General features: G+C 41.5%; 1 protein-coding gene across 5 annotated transcripts in view; it reads left to right on the forward strand.

Moving 5' to 3' along the window:
- TIAM1 (TIAM Rac1 associated GEF 1) overlaps window positions 1–25,633 on the forward strand; it is a 248,244-nt gene that overhangs the window by 36,993 nt on the left and 185,618 nt on the right. The window contains exon 2 of one of the 5 annotated variants that reach the window (XM_043538291.1): window positions 16,668–16,855. The exons of the other annotated variants lie outside the window; for them this stretch is intronic. The gene's annotated coding sequence lies outside the window, so the exon portion shown is untranslated. The remainder of the gene's footprint in view (window positions 1–16,667; window positions 16,856–25,633) is intronic. 5 annotated transcript variants of the gene reach the window in all.

The raw sequence follows: 25,633 nt of genomic DNA on the forward strand, positions 1-25,633 counted from the left end.
TGAATGCCAGCAAACACTGGGACCATACGCTGCCAGGCTTTGTCATGCAATGATACCAGATTACTCGCTACTAGCATGGTCAAGTGTCCTACCATGGAGGACAGAATAAGGCTGCTCTCCCCAGAAACCTTCTGCAAAGGCTTTGAGTACCTCCAGGAGAGCTTCATGGAGATGTCCCTGGAGGATTTCCGCTCCATCCCCAGACACGTTAACAGACTTTTCCAGTAGCTGTATTGGCCACAAATGCATCCCGAGTCCTCAGGGATACTTAATCATTAAACGCTTGCTTTTATAACATATATTGTATTTAAAAAGGTACTCGCCAGAGGTCCCTTCTCTGGCTTCGTTGGGTTGGGAGGGTATTTCAGTCAGGGTGATAAAAAGATCCTGGCTGTTGGAGTATGGTGTGCTGTGCTCTCCTCAAGCTCCTCCTCCTCCTCATGTTCCCTGTCCGCAAAATCCTCAGGCATGGCAGAGAGTACCCCATCATCAGTCCACTGACAGGGGTGGGGTAGTGGTGGCAGCCCCCCCTAGAATTGCATGCAGCTCAGTGTAGAAGCGGCATGTCTGGGGCTTTGTCCCAGAGTTCCGTTTAATTCTTTGGCTTTCTGGCATGCTTGTCTGAACTCCTTAAGTTTCAGGCAGCACTGTGTTGCATCCCTGCTGTAGTCTCTGTCCCTCATGGCCTCGGAGATTTTTTTAAAAAATGTTTTGGCATTTTTGTCTTTTGGAACGTAGTTCTGATAGCATGGATTCCTCTTCCTATACAGCGATCAGATCCAGTACCTCCCGTTTGGTCCATGCTGGAGCTCTTTTTCAATTCTGGGACTGCATGGTCACCTGTGCTGATGAGCTCGCCTGGCCAAACAGGAAATGAGATTCAAAAATTCCCAGGGCTTTTCCTGTGCACCTGGTCAGAGCACTGTCCAGAGCAGTCACAGTGGTGCACTGTGGGATAGCTCCCAGAGGCCAATACCTTCGAATTGCGTCCACGCTAACCCTAATTCAAAATAGCAATGTCTATTTCAGCGCTAATCCCCTCGTTGGGGAGGGGTACAGAAATCTGTTTTAAGAGCCCTTTATGTCGAAAAATGGCTTTGTGTGGACGGGTGCAGGGTTAATTCGATTTAATGCTGCTAAATCCAACATAAACTCGTAGTGTGGACCAGGCCTCAGATTGTGACTCCAGCCCTTGGAAGGGGAAAAGGAGCTAATTTTCTTATGCCCTTGAGTGTTTTGGGCTTTGGATCAGGTCTTACTAAGGACTTACTAAATTAAGTGAAATTGCAAATAATATGAAACTAAAAAAATCTTAAATATTGTAATTTGAAAGTATTTATCTGACTTTCATCTTTAAGCATCAGCTGTAGTTTTTAATCATACATAACAGTGAAACTATTTTGCAATGTTTGCTGCAGATTCAGTAGCAAAATTCTATAATGTGCTTTATCAAACAGATTACTATCAAATGGATCCTCCCGACAGACAAGTTTTACTGACAAAGGCTGGTGTGGGCAGGAGACGCTCTCCTGCCAACAAAGAGCAGCTACACTGCATACTTTACAGTGGCACACCTGTTCTGCTACAGCCGTGCCACTGTAAGGTGCGCAACATAGCCTAAAATTTTTGGAGCTTCTGAATAAGTCTTCCCACAATATGAGCAGCCGCATTTAATTTGTATAGCCCAGATAAATGTTTGTACTCACACTGGAATAGTTACTTATGCAAGTGTTCCCACTGACACAAACAGGAATATTTGAGTGAGTTAGTGCTCATTTATGTGAGCAACACCTCCCTAATAAGGATATGGAATATGCATGGAGTAAGATGCTACTCAGTATGGGCAAGAGAGGCAGAATCAGGACTAAATAGGCATTTTCACTGGGTTTCTGGTTTGTGTCATTCACTTCTCTTCCACAGAGATGAAGAGATGTTTTTTGGGGGGGGGTGGGGGGTTAATAGTTCATAAGAACAGCCATACTGGGTCAGACCACAGGTCCATCTAGCCCAGTATCCTGTCTTCCAACAGTAGCCCATGCCACTGCCCCAGAGGGAATGAACAGAACAGGGAATCAAGTGATCTGTCCCCCATTCCCAGCTTCAGGCAAACAAAGGCTAGGGACACCATCCCTGCCCATCCTGGCTAATAGCCATTGATGGACCTATCCGCCATGAACTTAACTAGTTCTTTTTTTGAACCCTGTTAGTCTTGGCTTTCACAACATTCCACTTCAAAACAACAATAATAAAAATTAGCAGCAATGCTCATTTCCTGGGACTAAAATTCTTGTTTCAAAGAAACATCAATTACTGTAACACATTCTTTCTCCTTGACTTGACTCTTAAACATTTCTATAAAACTCCTACATATATTCTTCCTGCCCTGAATCTATTTGTGCATGAAGTTAGAATTAACACAAACAATGCTTTCCAGCAAGACTTTTATCTGTTAAATTAATACGATGCGACATGGCATCAAAATACATAATTCTTGGCTCTTTTCTAGAGCACTTTAATACAATACGCCTCTTAATTAAAAGTTCAGAACCATCCCCCCAAATTATTATACATTGTTTTGTGGTCACTGCCTGCTGCTGTGTGGAAAAATTCTTAATTGAAAAGGTTTTACTCAAAGAAAAAGGACGGGTCCTGCCAAGTGCTGAATGGTGGCTGTGAAGAGCTGGGTGCACTCCACTCCCATTTAAGACACTGCTCAGCTTCTTGTAGGAGGTATTTAGCACGTCCCTTGTTTGAGTCCGATGGTGACAAAGGTAGGAGGAAAATACTTGTCTGCTTCTGTCTGTCATGCTTCAGAATTACACAATCTGAAATGGCAGTGTTCCATGATGGTTTACTTTATGCTCAGCTCATTTTCTGTTTTCAACAGTAGACCCTTCATCTCTTGCACTGTTCTTTCCCACTCAAGGGCCAGATCCAAAGCCTGTTGAAGTCAATAGGATGCTAGGTACTTCACATCCCAGTCCTACGATTTGGTCTGCAAATCACTGCCGGCAGAAGACTCAAACAGTAACCCACTGTTAGTCTAGAAGTATCTGTACACATGAGTACATGTGGCTAGGACTATAGCTTGGTGCTAACATAATCTTCTATCCTGCAAATGCTCACCAGTGGCAGAATTCTCAATAATACCACATTGGGCAAAATTCTTGTATTGCCTACAATTCAAGCTCCCTGTCCTACTGCACCACATTCTCAGGTGTTTCTTCCACAGGACACAGCAGCAGCTGGGAGTGGGGGAAGGCAGCAAAGACCTTCCCATGGCATCTCTGACCTCCGGCCTTCTCTTTTCCCAGACATACCAACTCTTTATCACAAGATATGTGATTTCTAAGTAAAATTAAGCCTCTCATGATCCTGCGAGAGAACTCAAAGCTCAGGATTTTTTTTCCCCCAGCCCCCTGCGGTGGGGCTCTGGCTGTCTGCCAGGGAAGTGGCAGATGGGACCCCACTGCAGCCCCCCCCAAGCCTGGGAAGGGTGAAGAATCTTAAGAGAAGCAGTAGTGAGGCTGGGAGGGCTGAACTATGGCCTGGGAGCTGCAGAGGGGCTGAAGTGAGGAGGTGGGGCCCAATGGGGTGGGGGGCTGAATTGATGGTGGGTGCTGAGCAGATGGGGTAAGTGCTGGGTGAACAGAGGGCAGTCAGGGTCATTGGGGTAGGGGGATTGAACTGATGGGCTGATGAAGGAGGTTGGGCAACTGAACAGAGTAGGGGGCTGAATTGAGGGGAGGTTGGGTGGGGACAGAACGATGGGGCTGGGGGGCAGGATTAATTGCTGGGCAGGATATGGGCAGATGTGGTGAGAGCTTCTCCAGCCAAAATCACTATCCTGCATAGGTGCTGACTCTGGGCACTCCAGAGAAGCGGGAATGGGGCGCACTTGGGGAAAGGTGTGGAACTGGGCAGGAAGAGGTGGGGTGGGAACGGAGTGGGGTCAGGGCCTGGGGCTAAGCAGGGGTTGAGCATCCCAGGGGAAAGGAGGAAGCTGGTGCCTGTGTTATCCAGTACATGTGGGAGAGTGGCACATGCCATACCCTGGGGATGGGCAGGGAGAGCTCAACAATCAAGAGACTGACCTAAAAAAACACATCCTTTTTTTTTTTAAAAACCCTTTTTTTCAGGGGGAGAGGGCGAACTCATGAATTTTGATCTCTTGAAGTTGACAACACTGCTTTCCTCACTCCCCTCCAAGAAAAGAGGCATCTAAGGAAGAAAACTGCTGGTTCCTGGCTTGTTTTTGTGTAGAGGGGGAGGGAGCAGACCAGCCTCTGAGTTACTGGGCTCTTCACAGGCTGGGAGCTCCACTCCCTCCTTCCCTGATCCTTTTTTGAAAAATGTAGTAGGCCAGCCTGTGCCCTTCAACTCCTCCCTCTCCCCCCCTCCATCCTGGCTCCCTGGAAAAAGGTCATTTCCACAACAAGGTGCTCTGTCAGAAGCTCCTGTTCCTTGGAAGAAGGGAGAGGAGCAGCTCCCCAGACCTCTGAGGACTAGCAGCAAAGGCCCTCTGGGTGACAGGAGTGTAGCAATAATGGAGCCCTGCAAGGGCCAACCAGAATTAATTGTATAGGGTGTGGGCAGCCTAGTCAGGGACCATCCATTTTTTCCAACCCTTCCCCTGGCGTGACACAAGAAACCAAGGCAGGGGCTTCCTCACCTAGCCCCCTTGACTCTAGGGATCAGCCCCATCTTTGACAGATTGCAAGCCCTGTTTGTTTAATTTGCACAATGAGGAAACCTTCTTAAATACAGGTTGTAGAATTTAAAAACCAGTAAAATTAAACAGTTACAGTATGATGCACAATAGCCCACTTGTTCTGCATTTTATTTGTCACATTAGAAGCTTTGAAGATTGAAAGGTATGCACATGAGTAACTGAACTCATGGGCAATCCTATTAGTTCAGTAGGCCTTATTCATATACTTCCTGTCACCCAAGTTTTAAGTGTTTGCAGGGGTGGGATCTGTTGTGACAATTGGGTCTATAGTACCCCAAGCAGGCAAGAATTATTACACACATTTGGCCTACTTTTAATAACAAATGTTATAAACAGGTGCAAGAAAACTAGAAAAACTAAATTGGTCCAAACAAAAAGGCCTACTGATATAACTCAAGGACTGTTAGTTTCATACTTGGTAAACAAGAAAATGTGGATCCAGAAATTAGTGAACCAAAATTGATGTCAGATGCTGGGCCTAACTGGGGGACAAAGAATGAAGGGATCAACTATGCCACCCTCTCTTCACCCCCTGTTTTTTGGGGAGATCTCAAAAGAAACTTTGAAAAATATTGTTTGCTCTCGACTCGTCTCGTCCCAGCTCATCTCATTTTTCCCAACCCCAAGATGGAAAGAGCAGACCAGACCGAAGGATTTTCTTCCTGAGAGGAAGGCTGTCAGGCCTTGCTTTTATTTAAGGAACTTTATTCTTCAACTAAGTCCTGAAGTCATATCATGACTTCCAGTCCTCACTCCATAAGTGGGGATATCTGATTGTCGGCACCACAGAGGCTCCAGTCAGAGGCATGTAGAATCCTGTTTTGTCTCCATTTCCTTTCTGCCCAACTATTCTTCCTTCTGTTCTATCTTTCATTCTCTTGGCTTTTCATCAGATCCTGAAATCAACTGTACTGCATACATCAGCATAGCAAGATGAGATGGCCCATCCAGATCCTCCCTATCTAAGGAGAGAGGACCCAACAAGATGACATCCCTGATAGGGATGCGAGCCAGGGTCCAAGCAACAGGTGTTGAGGCCAACCTGCTAGCACAAAGCATCCATTCATGACTGACCAGCTGCCCAGAGGTCCAAGAGCAACAACAAAAGCTGTATTACCCCCTCCCCTCCCCGCCACACCTTTTCTGTTCCCTCTCTCCTCAAACTTATGTCGGTCAGTCTCTTTAAAATAGAAATGAATATCCTTCTTGCAGCAGGACTGAGAGTAAAATTAACCCTTTTGTTGTCATCAAAAGTTATTCGTGAAAATAAGAGTGATATTTTGCCTCCAAAAGGCAAAATACTTTAATAGTAGGGATGTTGATTAATCACAGTTAACTCACATGATTAAATCAAAAAAATTAATTGCAATTTAAAAAAAAATCCCACGATTAATCAGGTTTAATCACACTGTTAAACAATAGAATACCAATTGAAATTTATTAAATGTTTTAGGATATTTTTCTACATTTTCAAATATATTGATTTCAATTACAACACAATACAAAGTGTACAGTGCTCACTTTATATTTTTGACAAATATTTGCACTGTAAAAATGAAAAACACAAGAAATATTTTTCAATTCACCTCATACAAGTACTGAAGTGCAATCTCTTTATTGTGAAAGTGCAACTTACAAATGTAGATTATTTTGTTTGAGTGCATTTATGTAACTGCAAAAAAATAAAATGTAGAACTTTAGAGCCTACAAGTCCACTCAGTCCCACTTCTTGTGCAGCCAATTGCTAAGACAAACAAGTTTATTTACATTTACAGGAGATAATGCTGCCCACTTATTTACAGAATAAATAAGGTGGGAAGAGGCAGGGTTGGAGGTGAGGCCTTAAGGGAAGGAGTAGAGTGGGGGCAGGGCCTTGGGCAGAGCAGGGGTCGAGCACCCCATGGCACATTAGAAAGTTGGCACCTCTGGTTTTCTGATGGGTATGTTGCAGGAAATGAACTGCTTTAAACAAAGTAAACACTTTAAAAATTGCTCTGAAAAAGTAAATCATGAAACAGTGTGTATATTTGTGTGTTGTATCTATGCTGGTTCCAGGATATGAGAGACAAGCTGGGTGAGGTAATATCTGTAATGGAAACTCTACAACATGAAGAAGGAAATCAAACTTAACAGCATCATCTACTTCCTGGGCAACTGCAAGAAACAAAACTTCATCCCCAAATGACTCCTCATGAATAATCATCTGACTCCTACATACAAAAAAGTTGATTCAATAAAATGTTCTCTCACCTTGTCTCTCTGTTAAATGCATTTTAGAAGAGCAAATTTCAGGATGGTGTTTGTGACCGCCACCGTCTTGGCTGACACATTGGGGACTGGCCTGGGGATTGCCTGAGCTAATAGGATGAGGTAAAGAGCCCAGGTTCTCTAGCAGGGGCTGTAACACTTACATATTCTGTTGATCAGGCCCAGAGGGGACCTGTGACACACCCTGATCAGTGGGCTACATTTACAAATCTATTTCCATAGAGTTTGTGTATATATCAGGTGCAGCAGTGTTTTTTCTTCTAGCTTCCTATATATTTATATTTCAAGATTCCCTTTTTCCCTGAAGATGAGCTCCATTGAACTTGAAAGCCTGTCTGTCACCCCAGAAGTTGGTCCAGTAAAATATTACCTCACCCAACTTGTTTATCATATCTTGGGACCAACACAGCTACAACAACATGGAAAATTTCAAATTGATTGTTTTAATATTTTGTTCTAGTATCTTTGCAGGTATAGCAGTTAGGCTGTGAAATCAAGATATATCATGTCTACTGCTTCCCCCCATGCACTAGCCCAGTAATCGTCAAAGAAGGTAATTAGGTTGGTTTGGTATCATTTGTTCTTGAGAAATCCATGCTGTCTATTCCTGTAAAGAAAATCCTTAACTATTGCAATGTTGTACTTGACCTGCTCAGGAAAGTCCTGATCCTGCAAGTTGCTGAGCAACTCTTGAGAGGGGCTGAGAAGTCTCAGTTCCCATTAGCTAAAATGGGTGCTGAGGATGTGCTCCATGGCAAAGGAGGCACTCTGCATCTTGCAGGATTGGGGCCTGAGCCACCTCACTTCCACTGACTTCAGCAGTTGAGGGTGCTCATAGTCTCTCAGTATAGAGCTATAAAACTTGCCTGTGGCATGTGTATCAATATTTTTAGCTATGTAGAAATAAATGGTCAAATATATTTAGCCTTTTCTTCATTGCTTAATTTCAACAAGGCTCTTACCCTTTCTGAATTCTGGCTGGCTGGTGGGATATGCTAACATCTTGGGACACATGCCTATTTTTCTTTTCATGGTATAACTGTATAAAAATGAGCACCTTGGCACATCATAATCGCAACCTAAATGTCCAGCAAGCCAGTCTGCAATTTGGCAAAACCATAGTTGAAAATAGTGGGGAAATTGTTTGATATATAATCACATTGCTTTTTATTCTTTTAATCTGTGACCACCACCAATAAACTGAATATTCACTTTAGATGAGATTATGCTGTGGAAAGAGAAAGCAAATTTAACTTGGAGGAATTTTACATTTTTAAGAGTTCCAATTGCTATAGTGTGTGCTACACTATTTATAGCATAGGCCTGCTGTAAATACAAGACTGAATTCATGCTTGGTGTTGATCTGCAGCTCTGTCTTCCTGCCTCCCACCTCTGTCCTCAGCCCTCAAGTGAATTATGCCGTGTGTTCAGTATAGAGCCATCTGTTTCCTTATATACTCTAAACTTACCTTTCCACTCAGGTCAAAATGCAGAAAAAATACACGTGGTGAGGACTGACTCTTGTGTTTGCAAATTTTGCTTCCAGCGAAGGGTCCATAGTTTCTAGCAATGTTGAACTGGTAGAGACCCTGTAGAATATTGCCTGAAACCATGGAATACCAGATGAGTCAGGTTTTTGTAAGAGAAGTAGATGCATAGTAAGATTGGCTAGAGGTCTAGGTGAGTGGTTCAGTATTGTGACTGGAGTTAGACAAGGGTGTGTTGTCACCAATCCTCTTTGCATTAGTAATAAACTGGGTGAGGAAGTGGGCAACAAAGGGCATCATAGCTGGTGTAAAATAAGATTGTGTAACTCATCTCTACTAACTCGACTTTGCAGCTGCTGATGCTTTACTAAGTATGACGTAGAACGGAATGATTGCCCTTACAGCAGAGGTAGAACAAGAAGCAAAAAAATTAGATTGAAAGTAAATGCTGAGAAAACCAGGATCCAGAAGGTAGGAATTTGGACAGCGGGTGCAAAGGTGTATGTGGATGGAAAAGAAATCGAACGGTAGAGTTCTGCTATCTGTAGACTGACATTTGAAGGTGGCTGCAGTGAAGATACTCATGTGTGATTAGGAAAAGCAAACACTACTGTTGGAAGGTTGAATAACATAAGAATGGCCATACTGGGTCAGACCAAAGGTCCCTCTAGCCCAGTATCCCGTCTTCTGACAGTGGCCAATGCCAGGTGCCCCAGAGGGAATGAACAGAACCAGGTAGTCAAGTGATCCATCCCCATGTCACCCATCTGGTCAAACAAAGGGTCTCCACACCAAACTACAAGTCAGAATATACCATGTGATTGTACCGAGCAGGCTACTCTATGGAGCAGAGACTTGGCTGATGACAGTGGCTCACAAAAAGAGTTTGGAGGCTGCCCACCACAGCTAGTGGGTGACCATAATCCATGGAACTGAACTGCCTGATGTTTCAGAGGCACAGGAGGAGAAGGCAAAGGGATCCAAGGAATTGGACACCTCAGAGCGCAAGTTATCAGGTGTCAATCAGTGTGTGCTTAAAAGATAATAGGCAGATTGGATTGTTTTTTGGTTAATGTTGCTGCCTCATACCTGTAGGTTTCTTGTCTGCCCCCAAGCTGACCCTGGAATAAACATTGAAGATGAATTTTGTTTAAATACAATCAGTTGGAACATAGAAATTCAAAGGATGTCTCAACATCACAATATGTATTACAAATAAAAGGAGTACTTTTTTTTTTACGAATTTTTTTTTGTATTTTTACGAATACAGACTAACACGGCTGTTACTCTGAAACCTGTATTACAAATGTTACTGTTTTATAAGGCTAAGCGATTACATTAGCTCTTCACAGATTTACAGAAGAACATTGTACACGTGAATGAGCTTGTGGGGCTCCGTAATTCAATTGCCGCCTCCTCCTGGGTGAGTGCTTACTACTGAGTGGCCCATTGAAGTCCATAGGATTATTCAAGGAGACAAACACCAGGTAGTGAGCATTTGCAAAATCTGAACACTAGCAGGTCAGGAAGCTTACATTGCTAATGAGCTGCCTTTACAAGTGAGTTGGTGGTTGTTCAGTCTCCATACCTCAGTCACCTATGCTTTTGTTAGAGGGAGACCTGCCCAGTAGGGTACTTCTACACCAGGGGTGGGCAAACTTTTGTGGCCCAAGGGCCACATCGGGAATGTAAAACTGTAGGGAAGGCTGTGCCTCCCCAAACAGCCTGACCCCTGGGAATCCCACACCTATCCAACCCCTCCCTGTTCCCCATCCCCTGACCGCCCCCCAGGAGTCCTTGCCCCTTATCCAACCCTTCCCCACCGCTCCCCACACCTTTACCATGCCCCTCAGAGTGGCAGGACTGGCAGCCGCACCACTCAACCAGAGCCAGCCACACCGCTGCGCTGCCCGCACGGTGGCATGGCTGCAGGGGTGGGGGACAGCAGGGGAAGGGCCAGGGGCTAGCCTCCCTGGGCAGGGGCTCAGGGGTTGGGCAGGACAGTCCTGTGGGCTGGATGTGGCCTGTGGGCCATAGTTTGCCTACCTCTGTTCTACACAGTAAAAAATGAGTCTACATGCAATGAAGACCTGTGGTTCTGGCTTCCAGCGTTTCCTCTGTGGGGCTGAAAATAGCAGTGTAGATGTTTGGGCTTGGGCAGGAGCCTGAGCTCTGGAACCTGGTGAGGGGGAGGACCTCGGAGCCTGAGCTCCAGCCCACACCTGATCATGTACATGGCTATTTTTAGCCTTGCAGCACAAACCTGAGTTATTTGATCCGGGCTCTGAGACTCTCTGCTGTGGGATTTTGCTGTGGTGGTACAGAAGTAGCCTAAGCTTCACTGAGGCAACAGTATTTAATTGAGCAGTTTTCAGGTGGTAAAGAGTTTAGATCCCACTAACTTGGGCCTGATTCAAAGCAGTGACTGAAAGATTCTCACTTTACATGTAGAAAGTGATTGGTGATGAGATACAAGAAACAGCTCAGCTACATTGGCCTGTTCTCTTCTTCACAGAGCACAATGAAAAGGTATAGTGAAGTGCACTCCTAATCTTCTATGCAATACTAGGGATTGATTTACAGTTACCACTAGGTATTTTTTCTCCCTTACCCTCTCCAGAATTTCCTCCTGGTGTGTAGAGATGAGAATGCTACTGCTAATATCCTGTTTCTTCTGTACCATCTCAAATTTACATTGTAAATGAGAATTTATTTCTGCATTGGTATCTTAATTAAATCATTAGTGTGAATCTTATTGCTGAAGGGTGCTGGAGTAATAGCTCTGGAAACTGAAGTGTGTTCCCCACAGAAAGGGTACAGCAGCAATGCAAGCTGCTCTGCCAGTAAGACTCAGCCTTGAACTAAGTGTGTCGGGGGCAGGGAGAGGAAGAATTGATCTGCACGTTTTCTTGGACCTCACCTCTCCTTATGAGACTCCCAGCAAGGGTGCAAATTGTGCTGATGGCTTCCTAATGTGGCCCTTGTTCACTTGGAAGTGTACTCAGACCAACATTATTTCACAGAGCATTGAATGGCAATGACTTTCAATTGCTATTGGCCTGGGCAGGATTTGAATTGACAGCCTAGAGGCGAGGGGCCCTAAATTCCATTACCAATCCCCTGAGCCTCCCAGCTCCTACTCTCCTCTTTAAAAATTATTCTTTGAGCTGTGCTTTGTTGCTAGTAAAGAATGCTAATGGTTGCACAGTCTGTCTTCTGAAAGTTCAGCGTGTGCCAAATTGAGGTTTTTACTCCATTTCTTCTCCACTTTTACCAAGTCTCTTTCTCAGGTAAAATTGCTGTTGACTTCCCTGGCAGTTTTATTAGAGGGAAAGCTGAATATAAATGGAGTAAGGACTTCAGGATTTTGGACCAGAGTGAGAACTCTCTTGCTACACAGGAACTGTGAGATGTTTGTCAGTTAATCTTGTAATTCAAGGGTGATTTCTCAGCCTCTGGCTAGGGATGTCTATTTTTTGGAAATGTGACTTGACTATACCAGGATGAGAGAGCCTGATGGCAAAGCCCAAACTGGCTCATCCTGGCTGGATGTCATAAGAATTTTTAAAGTTTTATTTTTAGGGCTTGATTCTTGGGTGGATAAAGTAGAGAGGATGAATGGCTGCTGACTGCCAGGAGAGGATCAGGCATATAGTTCTACAATGCCCTCACCATCCCCCTCCCATGATTCTGAATAGCTCCCCCACATCATCCTTCCCTAACACAGTGTAAGGGGAAGAGGGGATGTAGTTGTGTTGCCTCTGCCAGTTTTATGCCACTGGAGGATTCTCCTGTGCAGGGGATATTTTTCCATTGGCCTTCTTCAGCTGTGTTAAGGCCATCAGCTGACCTTAAAATTCAGCCCTTAATATTTAAGTAATGACACTTTTTTCCCCCCACAGTATTTATTTCCCCTCCCAAAAACCCCAAAAGAATTTGAATTCAAAAGTCTTATTTTCAAATTTGACATGATCAGAGTTATTTACTGCCTGGTAACTTACTGTGTAAAGCAAATTAGGTCTTTTTTTTTTTTAAACAATTATTTTAATTCTTAAGTAGACAGTTTCATGACTCACTCCTGGGATCCTGATGCTGTCAGAATTCCCAGTGACTTCAACAATCAATACTGACTTTGTGAGCTGTTTCCTTGAGGACTGCAGGATTGGCCAGTTAGTGACTGCAACACTCATTGGGTATTGCCTGAATTGCTGTCTTCCTTTGGAAGTGTGTGCATTTTGGAGTCTTTTATGGTTCACTCTGACATAATTCTGCAAAGGCAAATAGGCCTAAAATTAGTTCTACCAGCTGTCTGTTGGATGGTGAGCATGCATGTATGCTTGAGGCCCATGTGCTCATGCATATTGCACTGTCCTTATGTTCTTTCTGTCTGCGTGTCTTAAAACATAATGAAATTTATACTCCAGGAACTTCAGGGACTAAGATTTTTGTATATTTCCATGTCTTAGCTTACAAGAATGAAATAGACAAGCGGAGCCAGGTCACTGAGAAATCCAGCATGTAGGGTTTTGTGTTTGCCAGGTCAGCTTTGTGACCGAGAAATTTTAGTAGTGCTGCCGTGTTTATTTTGGGGAACTAATACATAAGGGTTAGAATTTTTAAAAAAATCAGAACGATTGACCGACAAGGGAGTGACACATACACACTGCATATCTTTGTGAAAACATACTGCAAACCCAGGTTACATGCTCTGAAATCCCTTTATGGTAAAACTATCAGTGAAAAGTTTTTAGAGGAAGTGGTCAAATTACACCAGGGTCCTCAATTTTTGTGTAATTTCATTACACTTAATAGCCTTTTTATGGCTAATAATCTGCCAGCACTTATTTGGTTTATAATCTGTCTCAAAATAACTAAAACATACTCCAAATGCTGATTTTTAGTGCAGAACCTGTGTATGAAATGCAGTGGTATATATTACTATGCTGGGCGTACACAGCTTTAGGTTTGAGCTTTTACTAAGAATGAAAATCCAGGCTCTACTGAAGTCAATGAGAGTTCTGCTGTAGACCTCAGAGCCAAGATTTTTCCCCTAAATGCAATGGATCTTTTTTTAAAGATACACATTAGAGCTGATTGAAAAATGAGGGGAAAAGTTTTTTGCCATTTTTTTAGGTTTGAAATGTTTTGATCAGCTCCAATACTCTGATCTTAAGAAAATTTGTTATCATGACTGCATTTGGTGAAAGATTTGGCTTTTAAATGAAAGAATGATTTTTAGGGTCCAAACTACGTGTGTGTGTGGTTGCCCCAACTGCTGTCCTAAACTAAAGCAAATATATTTATACAGGCGTGTGGAACTGGTACACTGCCTTATTCTGAAAATTAAACATTTTCAACTACTTGAATATTCATTCAAGCACGTCGGTACGTTTTCCTCCAAAAGGCCAGATTCTTTGAGCCTACCCATTAAGGACTGACTTCTATTAGTAGAACATAAAAACAGAACTGTGGAGCTTTGCTGTCTGCATTTTCTTCCCTAGCTTCTTAATTTTATGATTAATTTAGTTGCCCAATTTTACTTCCACTGAAGTCAGTGGTATTTTGTCATTGATTTCAACTGGCGAAAGATCAAGCTTCTAACAATTAACCTTAAAATGTGATAGTAGCTGTTCATGATGGAATACTGCATCATTAAGAACTAAACAAACACTTGCATCTCAGCAACCTGGCATAATATACAAATTCCACTTTTTTTTTTTTTTTTTTTGCTCACTATCTTTTGAGCAGTCTTCTACTTTTGGCCCAGAGTAAATAGATTACCATTTGCTTTTTAAAAACTGCTGTTTTCCCTATTAAAACTTGGCCTGGATTTTTGAACATTCCCGTAGTTAAATGGACGCCTGTCATGCACATGGTTATATTGATCTTAAGGATGTAATCTGTAATTCCTAGTTACTATATGAAGGGTTGCTATTCATATTGGATTGGCAGACAAACTAAATGGTGGTTGGTGTAGGTTCTACTAGCTTAGAATTATTATGCCTTAGAAAAGTGTGTGATTTCCTGCTCAGGTAAGTATGAAACTTACTATTCATCTTTATTGAATGAAAAATTCAGGGAATGTATCACATAATGCTAGTGGCACTTAACTTACTCTGAAAGTTTTAGAATCAAGAGGCAGTATAACTTGGGTAAACTGCTGTAGTTTTCAATGTTGTAAAGGTGCCTCTAAGAATTTTTGATGCATGGTAGACTAACACTTATATTACATTTTAAAACAGACCAATATGTAACTACTATCTTCCCCCACCTCAAAACCAGTCCATATAATGGTCAATACTCACTTTGTTGACTCTTGGCCATAGCTACACTAGCTCTAAAAAGTATCTGGAGCAAACATTGGTTGCTTAGCAACATACTCCAGTCTAAGAGTGTTGGAGAATGGGTCAGTGATTAACAATTATGTACAATCAAGGTTAAACACGCAGGGCAATCTGCAACATTACCACACTGACAACTGGAAAATTTCAGCAGTATGGTGTCTGAATTTATGGCAGTTGTTGTAAGTAAATTTATAATAGTTGTAGTTTTGACCTCATAGACATGAATATTTGAGTCTAGTTTCATGAGATAGGGTGGATGCCCTTTTCTATATCAATATATTGTGGAAAGACATCAAATAATTTGCTGAGTAATGTAAGAACGATCTATATTTTAAGTACATTTCTTTCCAAGGGCCTGATCCTTCAAATGCTTATGCAAGTACCCGGATGATGTAACTGGGTCTACATGAGAGTGAAAGCTATTTTCTTCAGTAAAGAGTGCCCCATTCTGCAAATATATGAATAATGAAAGGAATATGGATATTTTACTCAATCACCTAGTTGAATGGAAACCTATTATTCACCCAAACAAGAAAACAAACAAAATGCAGCATGAACTTGATTGATCTGTTTGAGCCTTACTTTTGCAGCATTTACTTCCATTATCCTTTTGTAGTTCTCCTAATGTGGGTGAAGGAGTCCTTAGTAGTTCTCCCCCTTTTTTACTATATAAAGGAAGGATTAGTTTGATTGTTTTCTTTTTGCTGGAATATGCATTAAGAGTATAAATCTTTAACATGGTAGTAAATCTTTTAGACTTTTTTATAACTTTAGCAAAACTAATGTTTTTCATTTCAGAGAATCATTGACTTTAATTGTCTAATCAGTTTAAGGTCTTTACCTACTTTTCATTTGTGTTTAATTAGTGCTCCTCCTTCCCCAGACTCATGACAGACTTGTGAAGTAAGAATTAATTGATAACACTTTTTACAGATCATATGAAATAGTTATGAGACTCTTAACTGAAGGTAATTTATATTCCTAAGCACTAATGCTGTATCATTGTCTGTCTGAAATAAAAGTCATAGGCAAGTGGGCAGCCCTCTTTCTTCAGTGTACTTGACATTTCTCTCTCCACCCATCTAGTAGACTTCTTTAAAAACAGAGGGGGGAAAAAAAAGTACTAGCGATTAAGATGTCTTACTGGCATGTCATGTCACTCACTAGTCATCAGTCAATCAGAAAATCAGCTAAAATTTTTCTTTTTAACAAAAATACAAGTTCTTACAAATATTTTCCTTGTAATATTTCATGCCTTAAACACTTTAAAACCCTGGGTTGTTTTGGGGTTTGTTCCTATCAAACACTGGACAAAACAGTGATTTTATATTTTTTATATATATATAAAAAGATTTTATATCTTGGGATCTCTCTGGATTAAAAGACTTCTACTAATTGTAGCCGCATATATGCGGCTCACTTTTTGCATCACTGAGTTGCAACTACCTCTAGTTGCATGTAACAACTCTTTATCTGCACGTAGCAACACTACACAACAATTTTTGGGTTCGTAGAATAGGAAATAAAACTAACTTATCCAGTTAAAACTACAGGAAAAAATGTAGGTAGGCATCATATCATTACAGAATGCTGTTGGAATTTGGCAGGAACAATGGTGTTAATACCTCATTTCTTGCAAAAACCACTTTTCATGACCATATACTCAGGACTTAAGATGGCAACTCGAGCAATACAGCAGGATGCTAGGAGAAATCACTGAAGCATTAATTCCATGAGGACTCAAGCACCATCTTCTGAATTGCCAACATAACTTCTTGCAGAACTTTGGACGTCTTTTACAATGTACTGATTAGACCTAACTCTGCTTGCCTTAAGGGACTTGACAGGACCACAGCTGAAGGTTCAGAGGAAGAGAGAGTCTGGAGGTCACTATCATGCATTGGCAAGGAAGAAGAAATGGATAATCAACATTTTTTTCTCTTATATCTGAGTGTATATTCTTGAGCTTCTGTCCAGATGGTTCCAACTGTTCTTGTTGGCGTGGGTTTATGGAACTTACCTACGTGAGTAATTTTATTCACATGAGAAGACCCATTGACCCCAATGGAGCTATCCAAATAAGTAAAGTTACAAGCATAAGTAGCTGCAGGATTGAGCCCCAAGCACTGGCTTTCTCTCAGAATCTTTGGATTTTTGTATGAGTGTACTTTCTCCGAATTCAATGGAAATGCATGGATAGAAGTGAAGGTAGAACTTGATTTTGTGTTAAATTCTGATTTGTGTATAAATACAATTTAACAGTTTATACAAAATTAATAACCCAATCAATCCTTCACTTGGACAGCAGAGGATAATATAGCATGTAATTATTTATACAGGAACATAAAACATTAGGTTTTATGCTCACATATGCGATTTAAAGAGGCTATCAACTGTTACTGAGTAATGGATACTCAAGAAAGACTAGGGGAAAAATATAACTAGAACAACACACATTATTGCCAGAGCTAGTTGTCACACTAAGCACTTTATTGTCTTACACTGCGGTACCAATTCAGCCTCATTAGTTTGTATCTGATTCTTAATTAATGCTAAATATATTCCAACACAGATGGTATTTAATTGTAGTGTATAATTTTTGTACATTTTTAATAGTGAATATCCAATTCTGTTACTCTAGCCCTTGTGATTAAAAACAAATGTCTATCTCTTTTTATCAGTGGATCTCAAAGCACAGAGTATCATTATCCTCATTTTACAGCAAGAGAAACTGAGGCACAAAGGTGATGCTCGCCCAGCAGGCCAGTGGGAGAACCAGGAATAGCATCTAGGTCTCCTGAGTCACAGGCCAGTGTATCCACTAGGCCACACTGCAGTGTTCTCTGCTGTCGACTTTGTACCATATTATAACTTTACCTGTTCTTTTGCAAGGAGCTGGTGAATTATTCTGAAGATTTGTTAACATTGCTTTGTTACAACCATCCCTTCAGCAACCAAGGAGTGTTGAGTCTTCAAAGTTTTTTTTAAAAATATTTTGTTAGTGTTGCCTCCTGCTGCTGCTAACTTGAGGGAATCTGGATTGGCTGCCTTCTCAAGATGTTGGTCTTCCTACTAGTAGAATATATTGTGGCTACCTGACAACTTCTTGGTTATCACTATGCCCCTGCATGGTGGTAACTTATGGTTCAGGCTTTTTAATTTTAGAGAGAGGATGGAGAGATTAGGCTCCACTAGTGTTTTCTTTTTTTTTCTTCTGATTAATGTATTTATATAATGTAGCATAGTATCTATATTCTGCAGAAATCACAGGTCAAATAATGCCCCACTGACTCATATAACATGAAATAAGCACAGGTAAAGGATTTTCCTGAATATTCAGTATGAATTGATTCTTGTTTAGCCTTTTGCAGATATGTTGCTGTCTCCCCTGTCATATTCAAGTAATGATGCAGAACTTCAAGAGCCAAAGTCTACCTTCTCATGGAAGTGCCTTCAAATGGGAATGCATGTATGTTGCAAAATATTCTGGGAGGCAGTGGCCATACGTATAGGCCCACCATACAGATTCTTAGTGTCGGTGTTTGCATAGCTGCTATTGGTGGGTCGGTCAGGAGCTGTATTGTGTGACAAACATGCAGCCCAAGGCCCTTGACTTCTAAGTTCCTCTGTGGCACCTGTCACTGAGGGGCTGAAAAATAGTTTGTAGGTTTGGGAGGGGGCCAGGGATGTGTCAGGAAGCTTATTTCTGTGCTTCCCTTCTGCTGACAGTCTTTCTGGCATTATACCTACATATGCAGTATTAAACAATCACAACTTGATTCTGGTCTGGATTGGTGGGAAACTGACACCTTGTAGTATAAAAATAAAATGCCATTTGTTGCCTTTCTGTGGTATATTTCAACAAATAAAATATTTCCCCATGTGCATCTTTATTCTTTTAAAGAAATTCCTGTATTAAGATATAAAGGGGAATTTAATTCCCCTTTATAAGAGTTTTAAATTGTTTTGTTAAAGCTCCATTTCAGTTTTAAGTAGGTTTTAAAAAGAAATCTTAATTGTGTATTAATTTGGTTTGTCAAAGTACAATTGCTAGGAATGAGGTAGAAACTAATTTAAATCCAATTTTCAGAATTCTGTAGAAATAGAACTGGAGTAGTTAGTGCTGGCTTCAGTAATTAAGAGACAGTTTTTGATTTAGACTTGAATGCTAATTGGCGATGGAAATTGGAAGGTGATATTTTGTTTGCTATGAAATTGGTGATTCTCTAGACCTATAGCCTTTGGCATGTATATTGGGCCAAATTGTTTACATGAATCTATAGGATTCTAGTTAGCTTATTTGGATCCAAATTTTCATTTGCTTTTGGTAACCACAAAGATTATGAAGAAAGAGGTTCTCAGTTACCTTGGGGACTCTGGATCAGTCTTTGTGTTGCATAGAACAGGCAAAACCCTCTTCACCCTGGTGAATAGCAGTGATGTGGGATGCTATATGCTAGGTACAGAGCAGGTTCTGCTGCCTATGTCCTGCCTATGAAGCTATTCCCTGCCCTGGTATTAGGGGCATGTTTGTGAGTGCTGCAGGCAGAATGGGGAGTATGCCAGAGGAGGGAGGTGTGGCAAGGGGCAGGGCTAGGAGAGAACTGTATCTCCGTGCTAATGTCTGTAGAAGCTAGTACAATGCTGTACAAGGTATAGCTTTTTCTTAGGTTTTCCCTATCTTGTTTCAGGGGTGGAAGTGGCCCCTAACAGCCCCAAAATAGCTCTGCAGCAGCACAGAGCTGAATCTCCTGAAATTTGGTTAAGATGAGAGACTGTAACCCCAGTTAAAGTTCCGGCACAATAGCAAGCAACTGCCAGTAGATGTCAAGCAGAATCCCCTGTCCCAAAGCGTCTTGCAAACAATCAGCATTTGTGCTGTATTACACTTAAAACGTCCTTCCTCAATGTTATCACACCAAAAATGAATTCTGCTTATGTATTGAGTCCACAAAGCTTGTTAGTGATCTAGTGCTGCAGATTCAATAAATTTTGAGACCATCTATAGATTTAAAATTGCCTTTTAATTTATCCACTAAAGCAATCAATGGCAGGGAAATGATCTACAGAGACAATATGGCTAGGATGCTGTTATCTTTAAAAACCCAGGATGTTTGTTACTGCTTCAGTTTCTACGAAGATAGCATAATGAGTGTGATAATAAAGACCGCATAAAAAGGTGAACATGCTGATAGTTATCAAGTATAATAGGCCAACAATTTTACCTCCCTATTACAAATGCCTATTTTTCAGGATTATGGAAGCTATTGTTTTGTTTCATTTTAAATGAAACCCCAGCAATTCCTACCTTCTGGCCTCCCAATGTCAAAACTGACTTGATATTTATTCTTGCACCCTGGAGTGCCCTCCTGAAAAAACACCTAATGGAGCTGTTTGTTCTAGCTGGGTGGTTTTTTATTATTTTTATCTGGAATCCCCCTGTCTAGAATGCAGCAAGGAAGTTGACTATATTGGCTTCCTAAGCTTGACCATGCCCTCTTTTGATGTAAATAAAAACTATTGGAGTGTGAATAATAATGGTCTGTTTTAACTGAGGGCTTGCTAAAGGGGACTGTGCTGTGTGGCAAGCTATTTGGCCTATAGGTTCACATCCTGGCTTGCTGTGCACTAATATCCCATGTAGACAAGCCATAAGAGAGCTTCCCTTTGCAGTTGCAATATTTCCCACACTACCTTGCAGCTATGCTTCAGCTTTGACCTATGGGACCCATCTGTAGGGTGAGAGGATAGAGTAGTGTTCGTGGGGCTGATCTTGCAAGGTGCTGAGCATCTCTGGAGAGGTGCTGAGCACTCTCTATTCGCATTGCAGTTGAGGATGTTTGGTGCCTTGTAGGATCAGACCCCAGGCCTCTTCAGTCTTGGCTTCTCTAATGCAGCTGCCAGCAGGGTTACAGATGTGGTTCTTGTTGATTACCAGCTGGGGTTGGATTTAAATCAGTGATATAGGAGCAAAAAGTCCATGTTCTGTTGCCAATCCCCGGGGACCTAGGTAGTTCCCCAGGTGATGCATCTAGAATGGTTTGCTGTACTCGCAAAGCCAGAACAAATGAGGATTAATTGTTTAATGTTTTTCATGGGCTAGATTTGCAAGGGAGGGATGTTCTGAGGGGGTTTCTTTTGTTTTAGAGGATATTTTAACAAGAAATTAAAATCAATGGTGAAACATCTTTTGTCCTATTTTTCTGACCCTCGGGAAGAGGGTGAATCAGTGGGCCCCTTGCTTCTCCCTAGTTGACAGAAGAAAAGTGTTCATCCAGGGTGATGTGATGTATTTGAGCCTTTGCAGAAATCTTCCCTAGCTGGTGGGCATTCAGTTAGGCTGGCTAAGCTTCTGCTCTAGGATGCCACGTTAGGATGGTAATGAGGGGTGCAGTGAGATAGCTTTTGATGTGAGATTTCCCTTTCGTTTTTAGTTTTTTGATACATTGGTATTAGGGAAGGCAACTGTAGGTGGCTGCCTAACCAGACTACTTGTTCGCTTAGCAGCTACCCGGTAGCCCTTCAGAATTGAGACCAACCTGTAAGATTTAATAGCCTGGGGGGTTACATGGGCTGACGGCCTGAGAGGCTGCTTTCTCCTGGAGAGGCTCCCATGGAATCATAGCAGACGGTGGCGTTTCTCACAGAAGCGTACAATAGTGGCATGAAAATTAATCTGACCCTTTTTCCTTTTTTTTTTTTTTTTTTTTTAAAAACACAAAGGGAGCATTTTCAAAGCAGGTAGTATGGTGAGGTATCAAACAAGATATGTCTGGCTTTTGGAAAATGTTAACCTTGCAAGAAATACAGATGTTTGCATTTTGTAGTGAAGTTCTTCCTTTAAAAGTGTGCTCTGTATCTTAGTAAAAGCATCTTCTTGCAGCGTCTATGGTGAGTGCTCCTTCATAGTAGAGTAACAGACATAACGGACAATAACATGGTTACATAAAACCAGCAAAATGCCAGACCTAAACTGAAGGTTGCCCCTGTCAGCACTATATTTGTGTGCTTTGTTCTTTTCCCAAAGCAAAAGCTACTAGAAGCGCCAACAGACTGTGGCACATTTTTAATTTAACGCATTAGCTGTATACCTTTTGTGATCTGAGTAAAACTGGACTTGGTTTCCTCCTAGTCTCTTGTGCAACGATTCTGTGATGAGCACGAGTCATCACAACAGACCCCCTCTGCTCATGAGAGGCTAATCACAGGAACAGTGCAGGTCCGGGTTGAGGTGCACTAGCAGCCCTACATGAAGAACTACTCCAGAATGTGTTTGCACGGTCTTGATATGATCAGTTCATCAAATCCTTACTCTCTCTCAAACATCCATACTCTCCCAGAAAACCAGCATCCAGAGACGAGGACTTGTTGCTGAGTACACAAAATAAATGTCTACTTTCTGAGTTTTCTGAGAAAATCTAGGTGGTTTGTTGCAACTTAGTGGGAGCCTGTCCCCGTGTGGTCATATAGGTTTCCACTTTGATTGGAAATAGATTCAATAGGGTTTATGGCATGTTAGAAGATGTAATATGTAAAATCCATTGAGTACATATCATGCAATGAGTTATAGTTAAAATAAACCATGCTGAGGAAATTCATGAAGTATGTTACTTCATCCCCCAACTTGCTGTAATAGCTAAATGCTGTAGGCACATATGGCATGTAAGATTAGCCACTGTTCTGAGACCCATGCACCGCTGCCATAATAGTGACTGAATGACAGAGTATGAGATTCTGAATTTTTTTTTTGTGGTATAGAATTACTAACGTGTGTAGGAAATAAACCCACTGTGTGTGGGTCTTCAAAACTGGGATATGGCACTTTATTTTGATAGCAAACTGCTGTTGCTTCCTTTTTACCTTATGAAGCAGATGTACCTTCATCTAAAGAATTACTTGGGGCATTTACAAATACCGTCACCAGCCAGTCTTGAAAAATCTGCTAGATCTCACTAACAGCTGGAGATGTAAAGCTAAAAAAGATGAGGATGGGGATGGACCCACCACCAAGGTTCAGGGGCAACTCCTTAGTGAGAAGCATCGGTCTCCTGCCCCTCCAATGCCAGAAAGGGAATGATGCTGGGATTCCTTTTGGTTGCTGTCCCTGGACCCTGTATCTTTCATATTAGTATTTGATTAGCAAGTGTCTAATAAATATGACCCTCCCACTTTAGCTGCTGGAATGGTAAAGGAGCTTTTTATATTTTTCTGCCCACCCCGTATAAAGTCTCTTGCCTTCACTCAAGGTTTTGGCATTTGGGTATGGGAAGAGGAGAGGAAACAGGTCTCCAGTACATTAACCCTCTCCCTATTCAGTCTCCATATTTTGGGAGGCAGGGGGAAGGGTAGGTGTTGGAAGCATCTTCCCCATGAATAACTCTAGGCTTGCAGCTTTCTCAGGCTACATAAAGATGACATTTTTGAGGATTTCTCTGGTGTCCGCAGGGTTCTGAATAATAGCTGTATGCTGCCCACAACCTTGTTTAACTCTACCTTGTTGCTGCTTGGTAGCAGATGTAGCTGTGAGCAGCTGCAGAAGCACTGGAGCAGTCTGCAGACTCTGGAAAGACATCACTGCATTGCTTCACATTTGGAATGTTTCCAAGGTAGAAGCTTCATTATTTTAAATGAAAGCTGAAGTTCTGCAGAAATGGGTGGCATGTTCCCTCCTCTCTCCAGGGGAAGCTTCCCCTTTGCCATGAGTGAGTGGTTTTTCAGGCCTTACTGACCAAGAAACCGCTAATACAAAATAAAGCTATAACATTTTATATTGTAGCATTTAATCCATCAGCCCTAATATTTTCCACTAGTAAACTGCCTGTGCTAACAGATACATACTGTTGCAACTGAATAGATGGTCCTTGTCAGAAATCAATGATTTGTTACATTTGACTGACTGCAATATTGTGAAAACTCCACACCCAGCATTTAGATTTAGTGCAATGATTAGTGTAATAGAAAGTTTCCAATTAGCTAAAATGAATAGTTTTACTATTCTTTGTGCTTGAGCAAAGCTGTGTTGTGTTATGTGGTCAGGGAACAGCCAATGCACATTTCCGTTCAGTCTCATAGAATACATTGAAATTGGTCAATTAGTTCTTGTTTCATTTTAGTAGGGTAGCTTATCTTCAACATGGGTCATACAAACTCTTAGCCAGAGATTTGGATTGATTTTTATGAAATTTCAGAGTTAATAAAATTTCATTTGAGGTAAAACATGGCTTTCTGGCCTAGCTTCTGAGTCCAGGAGCCCAGAGTACCCAGAGATCAGGATTTAACAGAGGCTGTTGTTTCCATTTGTAATGTTTGCACCCCACTGGTGTAGCTTGTCACATGCAATCTGTACAAACTTGTGTAATTCTGATCAGTCTGACATATGAGTTATATAGCTAGCTGGATTTTTATTATAAAATGTGTTTTTTGATGTATGGTAAATTTCATATAGTGGTTTTTAGGTGTAATTTAGAGGAATATATTTTGATAAGTAAAACAAATTACAAAAGGAGTGTACTAAGCTTCTCTAAGGATTTCAGTGTTGTGTCTGCAATATGAAATCTGAGCTTCCTTGGAAGACTGCGGTTAAGTTGACAAACTTAAAGATGCAGGTTAATTTAATGGCTGTTGATGAAAAAATTAAAGCACAATGACATAGTTTATTGCAGGGTCAGCATCTAGGCAGGCAGACTGAAGTTAATGGGGATCTGTTCTAGTGCTGGGGTCAATCCACAGAGCTCGTTGTAGGATTCAGGCCACTGTTGGCGAACAGAGTCCCTGATTCTGCTGTGGTTTTTTTACTTACTCTGAGTAGCTCCATTATCCTGCCACTCTTACTCACATGGTACCTTATGCTACAAGCAGCTCTCAGTCATGAGTAGCACTATTGTCAATAAAGTACTACCTGAGTAGGAGTGGCAGAGTCTGGTCCAAAGCACTGAGTAATGCTAGAGTATTTCTGCAGCTGCTTTTTTGTTTTTCATGCAACTGAACAAGGTTGGCTTGTTTGTTTATCCTTTTTCTGTGTTGCTGGATTAAGTTGCTGTTTTGATGTGTGTAATTACTCTGACCAAAAGTAACAAAATGAACAGGTCTGTTCATGCTGAGCATTGATAGCTTCTGTGGTTATTTCTTTCCCCCAGAGTTAAAGCTGTGAAGTGAGAGATGAAACCTGTATTTCCTATTTCCCAGGCTGGTATTGTAATTGTTAGGATCTCTGTTTACATAGATCCAAGATAGATTAATGCTGCTTTTAAATTAGAGTAATTGTCAAAAGTCTGGAGAAGTAATGAGTATGAGTAATCAAATATTTCACATGGGGAGCAGAAGGTTGCGGGGACCATACAAAGCCAAATTCCATAAAATAGACAAATATAACTCTACAAATCCTGTGTTAGAAAAGAACATAACGGCCATACTGGGTCAGTACAAAGGTGCATCTAGCCCAGTATCCTGTCCTCCAACAGTGGCCAGTGCTGGGTGCCCCAGAAGGAATGAACAGAATAGGTAATCATCAGGTGATCCATGCCCTGTTGCCCATTCCCAGCTTCTGGCAAACGGGGGCTAGGGACACCATCTCTGCCTATCCTGACTAATAGCCATTGATGGATCTGTTGTCCATGAACTTATCTAGTTTTTTTGAGTCTGTTATATTTTTGGCCTTAACATCCTCATGTTGACTGTGCATTGTATGAAGAAATACTTCTTTTGTTTTAAATCTGCTGCCTATTAATTTCATTTAGTGACCCCCTAGTTCTTGTGTTATGAGGAGTAAATAACACTTCCTTATTTACTTTCTCCATACCAGT

This window comes from Chelonia mydas, chromosome 1 (assembly GCF_015237465.2).
Source record: "Chelonia mydas isolate rCheMyd1 chromosome 1, rCheMyd1.pri.v2, whole genome shotgun sequence".
NCBI lineage: Eukaryota > Metazoa > Chordata > Testudines > Cheloniidae > Chelonia > Chelonia mydas.